The following is a 5,631-nucleotide window of genomic DNA, read 5'->3' as shown; positions in this document are numbered from 1 at the left end:
GGGGGAGCCGCCGGCGGGGTGCGCGCCTGGTGCCTCCTCCGGTAGACGCGTGGCGAGAGCGGCGCGGGGAAGAAGGGAGCGCAGCGCCGAGGGAGCGGCTCCCGGGCCGGGGCCAAGCGACGCGCGGAGGGAGGAAGAGGCGGCGCCGGAGCCGAGCAGGTCAGGACTAACCATCCCCCCCCTCCCCCCGGTTCCTCGCTTGCCTGCGCGGAGGGAGGCGCAAGAGGCGCGCAGCTGGGGCGCACGGAGGGCAGTGTTCCCTCTAAGCTGAGTCAGTGTGAGCTGGCTCACTTTTTTTTAGCCTCCGGCTCACAATTTCTTGTCTTCGCTCAGGCAGGACGGGGCTCCAACGTATGCAGCAGCCCAATCGCTCGCTCCCAACCAGTGTTCCCTCTCTGAGTTAGAGTGAGCTAGCTCACCGTTTTTTAGCCTCCAGCTCACAGATTTTTGTTTTAGCACAGGAAGGAGGGCTCCAGAGCACACTCATTTATGCAGCAGTCAAAGCGCTCGCTCACAGCTTTAATGCCAGGAGCTCACAAAGTAGAATTTTTGCTCACCAGACTCCACAGCTTAGAGGGAGCATTGCTCACAACTTTAATGCCAGTGGCTCACAGAGTAGAATTTTTGCTCGCAAGACTCCGCAGCTTAGAGGGAACATTGCCGACGGGGCGCTTGCAGCCCGGGAAGGCGTCCCCCGGGCGGGGACTCCGAGGCACGCTCGCTCCGTCAGAAGTCAGGGACGGGACTGCAGTGTTCCCTCTAAGCGGAGGGAGTGTGAGTTAGCTCACAGTTTTTTCGCCTCCTCCGGCTCACAGATTTTTGACTCCGCTCGGGGAGGAGGGGGCTCCAGAGCAACCTGATTTATGCAGTAGCCCAATCGCTTTATGCCGGTAGCCGGGGCCGGCTCGCTCACTAGGCAAACTAGGCATTCGCCTAGAGCACCCCGGCCCTTAGGGGCTCCAAACTGCACCCACTCCCCGCCAAAAGCACCCCTGCTGGCTCTGACGGGGGGGCGCATGGGGGGGGAGCCAGAAGGGATCCTCACCTAGGGGTGACATGATTGAGATTTATAAGATTATGCATGGGAAAGAGCAGGTAGAGAAAGAGGTACTTTTCTCCCTTTCTCACAATACAAGAACTCCTGGGCACTCCATGAAACTGCTGAGCGGTCGGGTTAGAACGGATAAAAGGAAGTCCTTCTTCACCCAAAGAGAGATTCACACTTGGAATTCACTGCCACAGGAAGTGGTGGCGGCTACAAGCATGGACGGCTTCAAGAGGGAATTAGATAAGCATATGGAGCAGAGGTCCATCAGTGGCTTTTGGGGCAAGGGATGCTCTGTATTCTTGGTGCTTGGGGGGGTCAACAGTGGGAGGTCTTCTAGTGTCCTGGCCCCACTGCTGGACCTCCTGATGGCCCCTGGTATTTCTGGCCACTGTGTGACACAGAGTGTTGGACAGGATGGGCCTTTGGCTTGATCCAACATTGGCGTCTCTTATGTTCTTCTATGGAGCAGAGGTCCATCAGTGGCTTTTAGCTACAAGGTATAGATAGGGGCTCTGAGGCAAGTGATGCTCTGTCTTCTTGGGCTTGGGCGGGCCAACAGTGGGAGGGCTTCTAATGTCCTGGCCCCACTGCTGGACCTCCTGATGGCAATGGTATTTCTGGCCACTGTGTGATACAGAGTGTTGGGCTGGATGGGCCTTTCTTATCATACGGAACTACCAAAGATTCAATACCCAATGTAATAGGTACTCTTCGCCTTTTGTAGCGTTTATAGCCCGATACACAGTTTGATATATAGTATGATCTGTACAGAAAGAATCCTCACCACACTATAGATTAGATTGATTAAGGCACTTTTTGTATGTATAACGAAAAAATATGTTAATTATATGTATATGCCTATCTTGCATAACCCTGTTGTTAATGTTAATGAGAAAATTGAATAAAACTGATTTGGGGGGAAAAGGGGGGGGGAGGACAAAAATACTAACAACCAAAAAAGCGCTCATGCCCTACCAAATCTCGTTGGCCTCCAAGAAGCTGCCAGACTCGAACCCAGCTCTTCCACTGTAGACCAACATAGCTACCCCCTGAAACTTGCTTCAGGGAAATTTGCTGCCACGGGAGGTGGCGGCGGCTACAAGTATGGATGGCTTCGAATTAGATAAACATCCGGAGTAGAGGTCCATCAGTGCCTATGAGCCACAAGGTATAGATAGGAACTCTCGGTCTGGGCCAAGGGATGCTCTGTCTTCTTGGAGCTTGGGGGGGGGGACAACAGTGGAGGGCTTCTAGGGTCCTGGGCCCACTGCTGGACCTCCTGAGGGCACCAGGTATTTTTGGCCCCTGTGTGACAGAGTGTTGGACTGGATGGGCCACTGGCCTGATCCAACATGGGCTTCTCTTATGTTCTTCTATGGAGCAGAGGTCCATCAGTGGCTATGAGCCACAAGGTATAGATAGGAACTCTCGGTCTGGGCCAAGGGATGCTCTGTCTTCTTGGAGCTTGGGGGGGGGGACAACAGTGGAGGGCTTCTAGGGTCCTGGGCCCACTGCTGGACCTCCTGAGGGCACCAGGTATTTTTGGCCCCTGTGTGACAGAGTGTTGGACTGGATGGGCCACTGGCCTGATCCAACATGGGCTTCTCTTATGTTCTTCTATGGAGCAGAGGTCCATCAGTGGCTATGAGCCACAAGGTATAGATAGGAACTCTCGGTCTGGGCCAAGGGATGCTCTGTCTTCTTGGAGCTTGGGGGGGGGGACAACAGTGGAGGGCTTCTAGGGTCCTGGGCCCACTGCTGGACCTCCTGAGGGCACCAGGTATTTTTGGCCCCTGTGTGACAGAGTGTTGGACTGGATGGGCCACTGGCCTGATCCAACATGGGCTTCTCTTATGTTCTTCTATGGAGCAGAGGTCCATCAGTGGCTATGAGCCACAAGGTATAGATAGGAACTCTCGGTCTGGGCCAAGGGATGCTCTGTCTTCTTGGAGCTTGGGGGGGGGGACAACAGTGGAGGGCTTCTAGGGTCCTGGGCCCACTGCTGGACCTCCTGAGGGCACCAGGTATTTTTGGCCCCTGTGTGACAGAGTGTTGGACTGGATGGGCCACTGGCCTGATCCAACATGGGCTTCTCTTATGTTCTTCTATGGAGCAGAGGTCCATCAGTGGCTATGAGCCACAAGGTATAGATAGGAACTCTCGGTCTGGGCCAAGGGATGCTCTGTCTTCTTGGAGCTTGGGGGGGGGGACAACAGTGGAGGGCTTCTAGGGTCCTGGGCCCACTGCTGGACCTCCTGAGGGCACCAGGTATTTTTGGCCCCTGTGTGACAGAGTGTTGGACTGGATGGGCCACTGGCCTGATCCAACACTGGCTTCTCTTCTGGTCTTAACGTATTGAGGAAGGGTTTTATTTTCACTCTGCCCTCTGTGCTGTAGTTCAGTCATACACCCCCCCCCCTCCAAAGCTTCTCAGTGTCTCGGTTGGTGTGGAAGCCATCCCGCCTCTTTTCTCTGGCTGGGTGGGGATCCGGAATGCCTCTGCGTGTCCTTGCGTAAACCTGCCTGGGGTGCCTACCGGCACGGGCTGTTTCACCCAGGCTGCAGCCCAAGAGAGCTGGAAGCCGCAGCGCCACAGCCAAGACTCCCCCCCCCCACCCCCGCTTCATCTTGTGCTTTGTTACCACTGATCTCGGGGTGCGCGTCTCGGCTTGCCTGCCGCGGCTTGGTTCAAAGTTGGCGACGTTCCCTTATTGGCACCTGAGCAAAACCTCTTCTCAAGGCTACCGCTGGTGGTACCAGGAACGGCTTGCTGTCTGGGGACATTCGGGACGGAGGCGCGCCTCGCCCACCTCTGGGGTGAGAAGCCTGCCGTTGCGGCCTGGGAACGGGGGCAGAGTTCGAGTTCTAGGGCACCAGAATAAAGCGCTCAGGGATTTGCGTCGGTGGTTTTGAGCTACTAGTCTGGCACCGGAGGGTGAAAGGCAGTCTGGGTGGCTGGGATTTCCCAGATCTGTTTCCAGGCCAGATGTTCGATTCCCCTGGCAGCTGGAACACCTTTGCGTTCCGGAAATAACGCATCGGGTGGGGTGCCGTGTTAGTCCGTAGCAGGAGAGCCAAATTTGAGTCCGGTAGCCCCACAGGACCAACACAAGATCCCCAGGGTATAAGCATTGTTGGAATTCACCAAAGCTTAAACGCTATAAATTTTTTATTGGCCTTTGAGGAACTGGCTGGCCCCAGCTTAGCCCGATCTCATCAGATCTCGGAAGTTAAGCAGGGTCAGCCTTGGTTAGTACTTGGATGGGACCAGGGGTCATTTTGTAGAAAAAGAGGTGCAGGAGCTCATTAGCACAACTCATTAGCATGACTTATTTGCATGTGCCACACCCCCTGACATCACCAGAAGTGTGTCAGAAGGCAACACTCACCGCTCAGGCTCCACTGGACTGTTTTGGATTGCTGGCTATTTGGAGGGGGCGATTATGCAGATCTGTCCTCACAGAGGAGGGAGAGCTTGTACCAGAATAAAACTTGGTCTTAAAGGTGCCAATGGACTGTTTTGCACCGGAGGTTGGGGTGGGGGCCTCTGCAACTTACCTGGCTGCTTCTTGCTCTGACTGAGGGTTGCTGGGAGCAAGGGGTGGGGCTTGTTCCATGTGCCCGCCCCCTGGGCTCTTTACTGCTGGAGCTCTGCTCCTGTGCACTCCTGCAGGAAAGGACCCCTGGACAAGAGATGACCAAGGAAGTCCAGGGTTGCTATGCAGAGGCAGGCAATGGCAAAGCACCTTTGTTCGTATCTTGGCTTGACCTGAATTGCCCTGGCTAGCCCGATCTCATCAGATCTCAGAAGCTAAGTAGGGTTGTCCTGGTCGGTACTTGGATGGGAGATCGCCAGGGAACTCTTGGGTTGCCCTATGGAGGCAAGCAATGCCAAATCACTTGTGCACATCTGCCCACACCTGCGTGACCTGGGCTCGCTCGATCTTGTTAGATTTCAGAAGCTAAGCAGGGTCAGCGCTGGTTAGTCCTTGGATGGGAAGTCCAGGGTTGCTACGCAGAGGCAGGAAACCTCTAAATGTCTCTTTTCCTGACCTAGATGGCCCAGGTCACCCTGATCTCATCAGCTCTGGGCAGCTAAGCAGGGTCAGCTCTGGTTGGTAGTTGGACAGGAAACCACCAAGGAAGACCAGGGTTGCTACGCAGAGGCAGGCAATGGGAGACCACTTCTGCGTGTCTTTTGCCTTGACCTGGATGGCCCAGGCTAGCCCAATCTCATCAGATCTCACAAGCTAAACAGGGTCAGCTCTGGTCAGAATTTGGGTGGGAGACCACCAAGGGAGCCCAGGGTTGCTACGCAGAGGCGGGCAAAGGCAAACCACCTCTGAACATCTCTTGCCCTGACCTGGATAGGCCAAGCTAGCCTGATCTCATCAGATCTCGAAAGCTAAGCTGGTTCGGCCCTGGTTGGTACTTGGATGGGTGATTACCCAGGAAGTGCAGGGTTGCTACGCAGAGGCAGGCAAAGGCAAACCAGCTCTGGCTGTCTTTGGCCCTGACCTGGATGGCCCCGGCTGGCCCGATCTCATCAGCTCTCGGAAGCTAAGCAGTGTCAGCCCTGGTTA

Source organism: Gekko japonicus, unplaced genomic scaffold, assembly GCF_001447785.1.
Source record: "Gekko japonicus isolate JY-2015 unplaced genomic scaffold, Gekko_japonicus_V1.1 scaffold5546, whole genome shotgun sequence".
Classification (NCBI taxonomy): domain Eukaryota; kingdom Metazoa; phylum Chordata; class Lepidosauria; order Squamata; family Gekkonidae; genus Gekko; species Gekko japonicus.
The sequence above is the reverse complement of the archived record's forward strand: the minus strand, read 5'-3'. Positions refer to the sequence as shown.